This window comes from Lissotriton vulgaris, chromosome 8, assembly GCF_964263255.1.
Source record: "Lissotriton vulgaris chromosome 8, aLisVul1.2, whole genome shotgun sequence".
Lineage (NCBI taxonomy): Eukaryota > Metazoa > Chordata > Amphibia > Caudata > Salamandridae > Lissotriton > Lissotriton vulgaris.
Genome location: NC_141696.1, coordinates 1,486,374,073 through 1,486,388,574, shown reverse-complemented (window position 1 = coordinate 1,486,388,574; position 14,502 = coordinate 1,486,374,073). Strand labels below are relative to the sequence as shown.

The following is a 14,502-nucleotide window of genomic DNA, read 5'->3' as shown; positions in this document are numbered from 1 at the left end:
GAGCAAAAATCCAGAAATCCATCCAAGACTCGTTGTATGCCCATTGGGGATTTAGACAGCAGCAGGGAGTCATCCGCAAACATAATTGCGGGCACCCTGCTGCCAGTCAGTTTTGGGGCATCAGTGTTGGGAATCCTGGTCAGGTGGGCGATTACCCAGTTCACGAAGAGGCAGAACAGAGTCGGTGCGAGCACACAGCCCTGTCTTACAACTCTGCGAATGGGGAACCTTCCGGTTAAAATGCCACCTCTGCCACACCTAACGCGGGCATAGTTGTTATGATGTAATCTCATCAGGATTGCCAAGATATCTCCCGGGACATTCATCTCCTCCATGACTTTCCACAATTTTGCCCTGGGGACCAAGTCGAAGGCGGCACGCAAGTCCACGACGACAGTGTACAAGGTGCCGCCCTCGATTGTTGCTGTCCTCCAGTATAACAGATTCAGCCTAAAAATGTGGTCTATTGTAGAGACCCCTTGTCTAAATCCCGCCTGATAGGGAGTCAAGATGTCCGTCTCCTCCATCCAGTTCTGTAGCCGGTCCAAAATCAATCTTCCGAAAAGCTTTTGGGATATATCGATAAGACTGATCGGGCGATAATTGGCTGGGAGCAGAGGGGAACCCTTTTTAAAAATTGGAACCACCTCTGCTCCCAGCCAAGTATCCAGCACCTCCATCCCCCCGAGAATAGCATTAAATATCAGCGTGAGGTATGGGCCCCATATCCCTGGTTCCTGCTTAAATAGATCGCCGGGTACCCCGTCAAGACCAGGGGCCTTCCCTGTTGGCAACCTAGCTATAGCCACCCTTACCTCTTTTTCGGTAAAAGGTTCTCCTGTTGGACCAGACAGAATCATATTATTTAATGAATTCGGAGCCCCAACCTCCATTGAATACAGTGACTGAAAATGTCTCTGCCATATACTAGGAGCTATGTTGGGCTCTATTGCCGAGGGTAAATCCTCTGTTCCATTGGACACTATGCGCCAGAATTTACTCGAGTCTTTGATGGCAAGTGACCTAGAAAGTTTCTCCCAGTATTGTTGGTCCCACTCAGCCCTGGCATTTGCCAGTAGCTTCCTGTAGAACCTTCTCCTGGTTTGAATTTCTTCCCTGCCTTTGCGCCCCTTTATTGCAAGTAGCAATTTGGTTTTTGAGTCCCTGCAAGTGGCATTATTCCAAGTCCTCTTGGTTATGGAACCTGTTTTAGCTCCTCCTTTTGAGAATAGGTCCAGCTCCAGGGTACTAATTAGGTCTGCATGAATTTGCCCCAGCTTTTCTCTATTCCCCCTTCTCCAATATTTGTACCTATCAGGAATGCCCTCTTTAAAAGCGGGGTAATTCTTGTGTATAATTTTGGTAACTTATCGCCACAGGTGGCCAGTTTCTCCCACCTGACTCTTCTCCGGTTGTTTTCCAGGGGAAGGCCTGACTTATCTTTGTTCGGACCCCGGGATATATCCGCGTTGACTGGAAGGACATAGTGAAGTTCCAGGGCATTGTGGTCACTGTCCCTTCTCTCTATGACTTTAAAATCAACTATTTGTGACCACATTGCAAGTTTGACAAGGATATAGTCAAGTCTCGATTCACTACCAGATTTGTTGTAGGTGCATATACTTGGGATGTCTGATTTACAGCGGCCATTACAGGCCCTTAGGCTTTGGTTTAGAGTGCGGGCAGTTATCTGCAAGGCGAGTGGAGTCCAAGCTCTAGGCGGGGGTGCCATCGTGTCCGGCACTAGCCATCGGGAATCTTCCTCAAAGGAGGGTCCGTCTCGTAGGCCTGGTAATGGTTCATAGCGAGAATTTAAATCACCTCCCACCAAGTAGTGGAGTTCCCGTGGGATACCGTCTAAGAAAGCAGACAGTTCCTCTATGGTATTGGATTCTCTTGACATGGGTACCGGTCGCGAATATACATTTACTACGACCAGTTTCGTGGAGTTTGGCCACTCTAATAGGACAACTAGGATATCGTCTGAATCTGTCTTCATGCAACTGGCCTGGAAGCCTAGATCTGATGCTACCCAAATTGCCAATCCTCCAGATGGCCTGCCCCTTCCCCCCCACTTAGCTGGTTTGGAGAAAACTGCATATCCCTGCACTGTGAGTTTATTTATTTATTTATTTATTTATTTTGTCAATTTGTAGGGCGCGACAGCTACCCAAGAAGGGTTTCCCGGCGCCTAGACACAGCTAGAAACGAAAAGACAGGAAACGGAGGGGGGATTTTGAGTGGTTTACTGTTCATATAGCCAGGTCTTTACAAGCTTTCTGAAGCTATGGTGGTTATCTTCCTTCCGAATGTTTGGAGGAAGCGAGTTCCATAGGGTCGGTCCAAGATAGGCAAAGGATCTGCCCCCTGATCTTGCACGTTTGAACCTAGGTATACAGAACCGTGCTGCTGTCTGGGACCGGAGGTTTCTCTTTGGTGTGTAGAGGCAGGCAAGGGATTGGAGGTATTTTGGGGCTCCTCCAGTTTTTATTTTGAACATATAGTTCAACGCCTTGAAGCGAACTCTGTTCTCAATCCTGAGCCAATGGAGGTCCCGGCGGTGTTTCGAGATTCCAGCGTTCCTGGGAATCTTGCATAGGAGTCTGACTGCGGCGTTTTGTGCCACTTGCAGGCGTCCAATGACAGATTTATTTGCGCCTAAATATAGGATGTTGCCGTAGTCAAGCCTGGATGTGACAAGGGCATTGACTACGGTCTTCTGTGTTGACGCAGGCAACATCCACAGGATTTTCCTCAACCATCTGATTATGGTGAGGCACAATCCGGTAACTTTGCTGGCTTGCTTGTCCATGGATAAGGCGTTGTCTAGTATGAAACCCAGATTGCGAGCATGGGGCACCGGGATAGGAAGGATGCCCATCTGTTCTGGCCAATGCGTGGGGTTCCAGAGTTCTTTGTCTTTTCCCAAAATCAAAATTTCCGTCTTGTCCCCGTTCAGTTTTAACTGGTTTGCTGTCATCCAGTTCAGTATTTTTAATAGTCCTTCCTTGAGTAGCGACGGGGAGTGGGGACAAGAGTTAGACAGGGAAAAGATGATTTGGGTGTCATCGGCGTAGTTCATGAGAGTTAGCCCTAGCTTCTCAACAAGTTCTACCAATGGTTTTAGATAAATATTAAAAAACAGAGGGCTCAGGATGGACCCCTGTGGTACTCCATGAGCTACAGGTAGGGAGTCTGACTCGGCCTGTGCTGATGCAATCTGAAAGGTTCTGTTTGCCAGAAAGGATTTAATCCATTCCAGAGCCTTTCCTCTTATGCCATTTGTATGTAGTTCTCTAAGGAGCGTTTCGTGTGAGATGGTATCGAACGCCGCACTTAGATCCAATAGCACAAGTGCTACAGTTTGGCCTTGGTCAAGGAGTTGTCGGATATTTTCAGTGACACCTAACAGGGCGGTCTCCGTCGAGAACCCAGCCCTGAAACCAGATTGCGAGGGGTGGAGTAAGCAGTTTTCCTCTGCAAAAGTGGCTAGCGTGGAATGTACATGTCTCTCGAGGCACTTAGAGAACGCAGGAAGCAGAGATATAGGCCTATAGTTGGCCAGTATTTCTGGGTTTGCATTAGGCTTTTTCAAGAGGGGTGTCACCATAGCGTGCTTCCATAAGGCCGGGACAGTGGCGAGGTCGAAAGACAAATTTAAAATGTTGGCAATGATGTTCAGGGACTGGTCATCCAATTGTTTTATAATTTTAATAGGGATGGGGTCCCTAGGGGAACCAGATTTGACAGATTTAAGGATTCCTTTAAGATTCTCCAATGAGAGATTCGGCCAGGATTCCAGCAGGTTTTTGTCAGCAGCAGTGGGTTGAGGTAGGCAGGGGTTAGATGGAAGGGGTGGGTCAGCGTTAGATATTTTGATGTTGATGTCTGAGATAATTTTGTCAATTTTCTCATTAAAAAAGCAAGCTAATGCCTGGCATTGTTGAGTGCTTAAAGGGGGTGCAGCGGCCGCAGTATTTGCGCCTGCCAATTCTCTAACTGTAGAAAAAAGGGTTTTGGGCATATTAGTTGCTTCGATGATTGTTTTTGAGACGAAGGCAGCTCTTGCCTTTGTACACGCCGTATGATATTTGTTTCTGGCTTCATGGTAGCATTTTTTTGCATAAGGGTCGTACTTTTTTCGCCATTTTCTTTCTAATACTTTGCATCTTGACTTTTCAGTTTTGAGACTGTCGTTAAACCATGGAGCCGGAGGACGATGCCTACTCCCTTTGGTGTGAATAGAAGGCAGACAGCTATTGGCGGCATTTGTTAGCCAAATTTGCGTCTCAATTGCTGCGTGGTCCATGTTGGGGTTTAAGTTAGGAGGGTTTTGTTTTAGTGCCGCATTTAAGGCACCTATGTCGACTGACTTCCAGTTCCTTCTATTGGTAGCAATAGTATTTTGTTTTACTCTAGGGGGGGGTGGAAGAGAGATGCTAAAGCTGATGAGGTGATGGTCGGACCATCCAGAAGGAACGGTGGCAATGTACATGAGTTCACTGACGTTCGTTATTATGGGGTCCAACAAATGGCCAGCAATATGGGTGGGGCTGAAGTTGATAATAGATAAGTTCATTACAGCTAGATCTTCCAGAAAATTATAACATGATGGGATGGTGGGATCTTCCAGGTGTAGATTAAGATCACCTAGCAAAGAGAAATTGCTAGATGACATATAGTATGTGAGTTCTTCCCGGGCCCAGTTCTCCTGGAAGAGACATACATTGTTTGAGTTGATAAAGGAAACCCACTCTGAACAATCAATTTTGCTGGCTAATCCAGCGACATTCCATGAGATCAAGGTCATGGAGTGTGATTTAATAGTAGATTGCCCAGTGTCGGAGTTATTAACACCATGAGTCTCATGGGTGACCGTCGGGAGGGGGGGCGAGTGCCCCCGAGCCGACCTTATACTGGTGTCAGTTACAGGTATACCCACTGGGACAGGCTCATACGATGCCCTTGTGACTAGTGTTTGTTCCAGTGGTGTGCTATTCCCTGTCCGATGGAGTGAGAAGTGCTCTTTTCCCTGAGTCTCAGAATGTCAATCTACCATTTCAAGACTACTATATCTATTGTAGGTACAACCAGTACCTAGCCAATGCAATAACTACCTAATTTATCACAATTCAAAATACATATCAGTATTACAACAAAACCAAATAAACACTTGGGTGACAGAGTAAGCTATCATCACGACAGCAAGGGTTGTGCAATGGGTGTGAAACAATCAGTTAATAAAAAATGAAGCACAACAGGTCAGTGGTTATTGTTTATAATAATGTTTATTTTGTATAAATATAAACTGTTTATTTGAACACTATTTAACAATTTGGTTAGTTCTGAAATTGGACACATTTTGGCTGCTAGTGTTTAAAATGAGGGTAGTTCAGAACTTTGAACAGCTTGTTTTTTTGTGATTTTACAAACTTCCCATTTATGGAGTGGGAAAACCGGTTTGAAAAAAAGCTAACCAGAAAAGCTGGATAAACGGGTGTTTAGGGAAAGCCAGTTTGAAAAAAAACTAACCAGAAAAGGTGGATAAACGGATGTTTAGTATTTTTGTGTCAACTGTACAGAAAGTAAGCATTTGAACAAACATACAGTCTCAGATAATCTACACAGACAAGGAGCATTCACCATAGTCGTAGTAAATAGCAAAGGAACAGTTTCTTATGCAAAATAGCTTTCCTATTTATTTTTTTTAAATCCCCAGTGAAAATCAAAAACGTTGACATTTAATATGTGGGAGTCCTATTACAGAAAGAAAAGCTTTTCTCAAGCACACAAAAATACACTTAACCAGGAATGTTTCATGTGCAGTTCTTAAACTCACATTTATTAAGGAAGATGTTAAATGATCATAAGAGGAAAAGCAAAAGCCCTTTGCAGTTGAGAACTTGAATGCATCAAAATGACTAGCCCACTAGAAGGTTTTTGAAAAAGTAAAATACATGAGGAACCAATATAACAGGCATTAGTGTTCATAAATTCTTCACTACACAGGAGATAAATGGTCAAAATGTGATTGACAAAAACAAAACATGTAATTTATTTCCCATTTCTACAACTGTATATAAACTTGCACTTCTTTCAGAACAGGTGAAATAATATTTTATCAGACATTCACAATCGGGGCTGTTTACGGGGTTACACAAAAACTCACAAAAAACAGGTTCAGCGTGTATCAAGAAATAATGGATAACTATGTAGCATATGTATGGACAAATGCTCTGACTAAGCCACTTCTGTTCCAAAGAGAAGGGAACTCATTACTTACTCTTGTTCAAGTTTGTAAGCTGCACCCTTCCAAGAGGACACCCCCCTATGGACCGCTTAATGGTTGGAGCAACTTATGCATCTTTTACTTCTAACACAGACCAGATTACAAACTCAGGATCTTCTCATCTAGCACAAGAATCAGTACATCTTCCAATCCAATGATGCTAAGAATACAGAAACAAAACCCTTTCACTTACACCTCTCTGCTTCCATACATGCTTAAGTACATCAGCAAGTCCACTGCAAATGTGTGAGGTGCATCCCTTTAAGCCTCACAAAATGACAGCAACCTCTTACTCAACCACCCAGGAAACAGCCTTGTCAGTTTATGAGGTGCTATAAATTAAGCTACTATGAGCATTGAATATGACTGCATTTCTCCCAGGGTGAGACAAGGTACTTTCCAATACCAGTACCAACAACAAAGAGGCTAAAGACACCAAAAAAATAGGATGTAGACCACAACCTCATCAATGAAGAAATGTTAGGATGTTGGCGAAACCTGACTGGCCTATATATAGGTGTGTAACTGCTCGTATATGCATAAACACAACTAGTAGATTAGGGATACATATGTGAATGACAATTTATTCACACAATTTCTATTGTTTTAAAACAAGCACCCCATCGTAAGCACGCTGACATGCTTTACAGAGTAGTTTGTCTTTATGTACCTCATGCTTCGGAAAGTCTAAAAGGGAAACATTTATTTTATCATTGATACAGAAAAATAGAAGCTTTCAGTTTTCTTCTTAAGTGGTCCGCAGATAATATAATGGACAGTTATTGTCACTGAGTAACTGCTCCATAAAAAAAAAGTTTAGAAAATACAGACCTAAGGGCATCACTGACAAAACTAACAAGGACCTAAAAAGGGATATATTCCCACACTAAAATAAAAAGTGTACAAATGAGAAGGAAACGCATGAACATTGAAGAATAACAAAAATTACACAAATATGGGGAAGGGCCCGTTTTGGCCAAAACGTAAAATGAAAGCATGCGACGAGAAGTTGTTAACAACTGAACGGCACTAGTACACTCAAAACACCACTTCTTTATCCAAGTAAAGGGAAGAAGCCAAGTTTTAAATCTGTCCAGCTATCATTCACTCAGGTTCAACTTCTTTATTCATTTTCTGAGGTTTCAAATCCAAAACAAATGCACTCTCCAACAATTACAATTTGTTAAGAATACAATGTTTAATATTCGCTCTTTCCAGACAGGGTCTGAGATTATATATAGATACACACCCCAAAAAATTCTAATAGAAAGGAAAAGGAACACTAAAAAGACGATAACTTGACTCCTAATTATAAAAAAAAAAAAAAAAAAAAAAAAAAAAAAAAAAAAAAAAGAATAAGCACGTTTGACGTGTGGTCACCTACTCCACTTCAAAACGACGCAGTGATGCACCTAAAACACAGACGGGAACAGTATCCAAATCACACACATGATGATCATCCATATAAGCCACTGGGTAAATTGTGTGATTCAGTGAACCGCTTGGACCATGCTTTAAATACAGTTTGTGGAAATCTGGCTGAACATGCACAAACATATTGTTTATTACTGTTTTGCATACGATAAAAACGTGATTTGTGTAGTTTACGTCTGACCCACGTCTGAGATAGGTAAACGATCTTCCAAGGAGTGAATTGGATATACAGGTGGCTTATTAATATGCACAAACTTCCGGGCGAAGTGGTCTGGACTATGAAACGTTCAAATCTCTATCTGGTCGGGTTGTTTTGTTTATGAGATACAAACTAAACGCAGTCTACGATGCAGCAGGTCATAACCTGCCCTCAAGCATGTGACGCCTGCTGTATAAAAGGTGAATGTTAAATGGAACTACAGCGGGAGCCGAACGTAAACAAACCCTGGGAGCCAGATTGTGTATTGCAGGGCTGGCTCCCCTCAGGTTTGCAAAACAATTCGACCATGCAACAGACCGACCGCTGGTCTCTCGAGTGTGGGGCGTAGAAGGGGCTGGTGATGACCAGGCCAGAGAGAGTCATTGTCAGAACAAAGCAAGAGAAGGGGATCGCTGACCCTCACTGGGTGCTGATGGATGGGCCCCCGCAACAGGCCCCACCTTCGGAGGCAGCCGCTCTGGTGCAGCCTAGTGCCTGGCTCATCCGACCCACCCCGCAGCTCCCTCCCTCACCGGGCACCCTTCCCCAATGCACTCCCTCCCCCTCTCTCCACCACACAAGTCCCCTCCCTCCTCGGCCGGGCAGCGCCCCTCCGTGACCGGGATGCCAGCCACCCTGGGATCGCTTCTCTGCCTCCCTCCGAGATCGGGCACCATCTCCCTCCACGGCCGGGCTCCCTTCACGGGCTCCCTCCCTCTCCTGCTCTCCCCGGGCCAGGCTCCCCCCTCTGCGGCCTCTGCTATGAATATGCAGCCGCGCCCCCCCCCCCTCCACCCCCCTCTGCTGTCTTGTGGACTCGGCAGATAATGCCCCCCCCCGGGCGCCGCTCCGACCCCCCCGCCTTGCGCTGCTCAGGCCCTGCCTCGGCTCCGCCACCCGCCCGTGATTATAATAATCCCGAGTACTAATACATTATGCTAAGTTGCGCGGCGCGCGGTATGAATATGAATATGTAAAGCGCGGTAATGATTACCTGCCGCCGTCGCCGCACTAGCGAATAGTCCCCATCACAGGAAACGACGTAGTGACGGCGCCACGTCACGTGACCAGCACGTCGCCCCGGGGCTCGCGCATGCGTACGTCGTTGCCCCGCCCCCTTCCGTGAGTGGTCCGTGGGTTCCACAAGCCCTGCCTTCTTATTGGTTCATGCTTGCCGCGAAGTCCCGGCTGGTTCGTAGAAGGCGGAAAAACAGAACGCGGGATTAGAAGCCTGGACTCGGGGTGCCCTAAGGACTCGGTTATCCGGGGATCCCAGCCTTGGGATCGGCAAAAGGTAGTGAATACGTTCCATCCTGCTAGCCGTGGCAGAGAGTTAGGCTGGGAGTTTGACGGGCAATGGCTGTCTGCCGTGAAAGGGCGGAGATGGCCTAAAAAATGACCTAGGGAGTCCTGGCACAGTCGAGGGACCCCTGAAAGTCATGGGCACATGTCTATTTTTTTATTTATTTATTTATTGAATGCATTTTTATATAGCACGAACTTTACCCGAAAGTGTCAGAGCGCTGTACAAACAACCAGTTCAGTTACATGAGAGAAATGGTTTATAGAGACAACTCTAATCACTAGTATATGCAGTAGACCTTCGCACTCTACCATTCCTATGTGACTCTTAGAGCATATCCATTCGTATCTCTTCCCTATGTATATAGAGATAACTCTAATCACTAGTACATGCAGTAGACCTTTGTACTGACTTCCATTCCTATGTGACTCTTAGAGCATATCCATTCGTATCCCTTCCCTATGTATATAGAGATATCTCTAATCACTAGTATATGCAGTAGACCTTCGCACTCTCTACCATTCCTATGTGACCCTTAGAGCATATCCATTCGTATCCCTTCCCTATGTATATAGAGATAACTCTAATCACTAGTATATGCAGTAGACCTTTGTACTCTCTACCACTCCTATGTGACTCTTGGAGTATATCCATTCGTATCTCTTCCTTGAATGTTCCTCCTTGTGTGACTATAACTTGTACATTTGCAAAATGTTTTCTGTTTGTATCTTTTATGCAACGCACGTATTCCTGAGTCCTTCTGTATCGCAACCGCTTCTTATGTAAAGCGTTCTGACACCTTTTGGGTAATGTTTGCGCTATATAAAATCGCAGTAAATAAATAAAAAACAGAATAGAACGTCACAAAAATAAACAGGAGAGGTAGAGTAAAACCATATAGGCAATAATATTGCCTATATCGAAGCAGTTAACGGTGGGGAATGAACAAGATGATGTGACAAATTTACAATGATGAACTAACTTCCTGGAGGGGTCTGAGAAAGAGGGTATTAGTTCTTAAAGTGTCTTTGGAAGAGAAGAGATTTGAGGTCCGCTTTGAAAATCTGGATGGAGGCGGTGTCACGGAGCAATCTCGGAAGTGAGGTCCAGATTCTCACTGCATTACCTGAGAGCGATTGAGCCTTCGATCTTTCCTTTTTGAAGGAGGGGGCCTCAAACATAAACATTCCGTGAAGGTCTCGAACCTCCTGACATTTTCAGTTTATTCGCCAGGTAACGAGGGGAGGAAGTGTGCAAGGCTTTATGGGTGATGCAGGCAGTTTTATAAATGGATCTTGCCTCGATGGGAAGCCATGGAAAAGAAGACCGGATAGGAGTAATGTGGTATTTTGTTTAGATCTTGAAATACAGCGAGCTGCTGAGTGGAGGACGGATTTGAGGGGGGAGAGGTGATATTTGGGTAAGCCAGTCAGAAGAGAATTGCAGTAATCCAGTCTAGAGAGAACTAGCGAATGGACCAGTATTTTTAGGTAAACTGATCAAGCCATAGAAAAGTGCAGCAGGCGAGATAGGCATGCAATTGTTGGAATGAGACAGAGCAATGGAGAAGGGTGTTTGTGGTCTGATTAAGGGGTCATTATATTGGAAAAGAGACTTGGCAGGTAGGTAAGTCTGAGAGGCGGTGATGCTCATTAACAGTGCCTCTAGGAGTATGTGCTGCTTATCACATCAGCTAAAATCCGACTCCCTTGAGTTCAGAATTTAACAGATGTGAGAAGTTGCTTCTAGACTAAGCGTCTGGGAATGAGGTGTGGATTTAGGTGTTTACTGCATGAAAATACACATGTACGATAAATACCACACTCTTTTCTCTTGTTAAATTCAGGCAGGTGTGACCTACTGAAGTTTCCCAAAAGGTGACCTCTTTATTTTACTCACTAAATTTCGTAAACACCACACAACCTTAGAAATCTTATCCTTACATAACCTAATGGTTTTGCTCACAGGTTGGAAAGCTCTGGCCCACTCATTATTTTTTAGCCACAGACTGGCCAAATTGAGCTTGTCACACCAACGTTTAGAAATTGTTAAGCAGGGAACTGAGAAATAGTTAGAGAATTTAATTTCTACATTCACTTGCAGTGAAGCAAGGATTTTTAAAATGAGAGGCTAAAAAAAATATTTTGAAAAATCTTGTAATAAAGCAGGGCAAACGATTCCGGTTTCGATGTGGAGTTGTAGACTTCAAGGATTGTGTTAACATATGATGTTGTCTGAAAGGTTTTCAACATATTTTTAAGGTCTAGGAGGGCCTTGCAGAGAGTTTTTACTCTTTGGTTGATATTCCGACAGCGGTGTGGTTGATGGAGAAGATGATGGCAAAGTAGTCCATCTAGTCCAGCGGAATCCAGTTACTGCAATGTTTTGGGGTGGTGCCAACTGATGACACAATGATACACTCAAAAACATCAATGGACTGGCTAGACCATCGTTTGGTGCCTTGTGAGACTAATTTACATCAATATCATGAGGCAGATAGCGTGCATCCTATTTTAGCTAATCAATTTGACAGCATCGGCCCCTTTAGGCACGTCTCCCACAATGCAGTTCAACTGGTGCTACTAGGTAGGTTGCAGTCGCTGAGGAGTATAGGGTGGTAGTGTTGGCCTGGAGTTGATATGGTCTGAGATTTTATTGAGGAAATTCTTGCGGGACCTATGGAGTTTGTATATCAGAATGAAGAACGCTGTCCAAGACCCTGAGAGTGTAAAAGGGCAAATGAGGAGAGCACATGTCTTGTTTGTTGTTTAGTCGTAGGGCCATGAGGACTTGTGGAGAACAGTTCACCCCCTGCCCCCCTCTCTCCCCCGGTCTGTGTGTTGGGTGCCGTATCCTGCAGGGATAAGGATGTCTAGGATATCAAATCATGGAGTATGTGTTAAGCGCACATATCACTCGAAAGTCTCATGGCGCTGGTGGATGACTCCGAGATAGACTTGAAAAGGTGCATTAGATGTCAAATAGAGATGTCTTTAAGTTCTTACGAAAACAGGTGTGATCACCAGTGGTGCGAAGAGATAAAGGCCGTTTGTTCCAAAAGGACGGAGCAAGGAACGAGAAAGGTTTCCCTCCTTACATAGTGGTACGAATTCTGGGAGATGAAAGGAGTGCTTGGTTGCAGGATCTCAAAGTCCTACCTGGTTGATACCAGCTTAACTTTTTGGCCCAAAAATCCGGACCTTTTACATACATTTTTTTTATGCATCAAGCAAAGAATCTTAAAATGTATACGCTTTCTAACAGGCAGCCAGTGTAACACCCTCAAACTAGGTGCTGAGGGAGATCTTGGTGGGAGACTAAGTACCAGCCTTGCAGCTGTATTCTGCAGAACCTGTATCCTGGAAAGAAGGCTTTCATTGGTAGAAGCTAGCAGTACATTCCAGAATCAATGCGACTAATGATAAGTCCCTGTACTAGGGGTTTTCTTGCCTCCGTCGGAATCCACTTAAAAACCTTACGTAGGCTACGCATAACACCAAAGCAGGAGCCAACTGTCTTATTAACATGCTCTTTCATTAACAGCTTATTATCCATTTGAAAGCCCAGATTACACACTGATTGAGTAGGAATGGGACAAGGGCCAAGGCTTAAAGGCCACCAATCAGGGGACCAATTTTCATGAGCCTTTCCATAGAGCATTATCTCTGTTTTTACTCCATTCAACTGTAAATGGTTTGTGCACATCCACTTATCAATTTGGGACATGCATTCTTTAAACCGGAACTTGGTTTCTGATGGATCGGGTCCAAGAGTGACCAGGATCTTAGTGTGGTCAGCGTACGACACGACATCAAAACCATATGACCTGATTACTTTGGCCAAAGGGGCCACATAAAGATTGAAGAGTGTGGGACCCAAAATAGAGCCCTGTGGTACTCCCATCCTGGCTACAGGAGATGGTCTTTCCTACCTGTACTATCGTAGTTCTATCTGTTAAATAGTTTTTAAGCCACCGCAGAGCCTTACCTCTGACACTAATCTCCCAAAGCCGATGTTCAAGAATGCTATGGGAGATGGTGTCAAATGCTGCAGATAAATCTAGCAGCACGAGGATAGATGACTGTCCCCTGTCTAGTGCAAGCCTGATGTTATCCGATACCTCCAGCAAAGCTATTTCGGTACTGTGGGCTGCCCTAAAACCAGATTGGGAAGGGTCAAGCAATCCATAGCTCTCAAGATGGAACACAAGCTGTTTTGTTAACTAGTAACTCCACCATCTTACCGAAATGAGGGAGGAAAGATATAGGACGATAGCTGGAAAAAAGTTTTGGGTCTGCAGTAGATTTGTTTAGTAGAGGCCTAACTCTGGCAGTCTTCCATATGTTGGGAAATTCTGAAACTGACAGTGATTTGTTGAATAAATACGTTAGACTATCCAACAGAGCTGGAGCTAAAATAGGAAAAATTCTCGGTGGCAAAGGGTCTATGGAAGAACCAGATTTTACTTTTGTAAATGCTTTATTACTTCATCCGAGCCACATTGAGAAAATTCTTCCAAAATGTGAGGAGGATCAAGAGTAGTTCCAGAATGATTTCCCATGTCACTGTTAAGGTCTTGTGCAGGGAAAGAATTGTGGATGGCCATGATCTTATCATCAACAATTTTGAGAGGGAGTCTACCCAATCCTGGGAGATAGAAGATTGGTCTGAACAGGTGGGGTAGAAAATTCCTTCAGAATTTGATATAATTCCTTATTGGAGTTTGCTGCCCTCTCATTACGACTAAGAAGAAATGATTTTCTTGTTTGCCTTATGTTTTCCATATACTTATGATGAACATCTTTATATGATTTACGATCAGTTGGGTCTTTAGTTTTCCTCCATTTTCGCTCCGCAGTCCTGCAGGAAAACTTCACTGATTTTAGTTGTTCAGTAAACCATGGAGCGGCTCGGGCTTTGATTGTAACTTTAGTGAGAGGAGCAATTTTATACAAAGCTTTTGTTATAGTTCTGTCTAACGAGATCGCACATTGATCAATGTTATCAATTGTATTGGGTAGCGCTGACCTGAAAGTAGTAGTAAATAGAGGTAAGGTGACTTTACCCCAAGATCGTCTCCAGATAGAGGTAAGGTGACTTTACGCCAAGATCGTGTCCAGACCACTTCCCTACAGGGGCCCGCATTGATAGTACGATCTAAAATTGCAAATTTTAATAAAAAATGGTCCGTCCACAGTAAAGGTAGTGGAGACTCAACCTTGACCACAGTAGAATTTGTTAACAATAGGTCAAGTGTGTGGCCCGCAACGTGCGTAG

The 14,502-nt window shown here is 44.2% G+C and overlaps 2 protein-coding genes across 16 annotated transcripts in view; one reads left to right on the top strand and one right to left on the bottom strand.

Annotated features, from left to right (window-relative positions):
* The window catches only part of POU2F1 (POU class 2 homeobox 1), a 693,535-nt gene extending 684,480 nt beyond the window's left edge, over window positions 1–9,055 (bottom strand). For 4 of the 15 annotated variants that reach the window (XM_086935555.1, XM_086935559.1, XM_086935562.1 and 1 more), the window contains exon 1: window positions 8,917–8,975. The gene's annotated coding sequence lies outside the window, so the exon portion shown is untranslated. Of the gene's footprint in view, window positions 1–8,916 lie in introns of all 15 variants that reach the window. The other 11 variants (XM_086935558.1, XM_086935564.1, XM_086935560.1 and 8 more) reach the window with 9 other exon arrangements.
* A 29-nt stretch (window positions 9,056–9,084) lies between these two features.
* Window positions 9,085–14,502, top strand: part of LOC147698968 (uncharacterized) — an 82,526-nt gene continuing 77,108 nt past the window's right edge. Inside the window, exon 1 of the mRNA XM_086935547.1 lies at window positions 9,085–9,216. The gene's annotated coding sequence lies outside the window, so the exon portion shown is untranslated. The remainder of the gene's footprint in view (window positions 9,217–14,502) is intronic.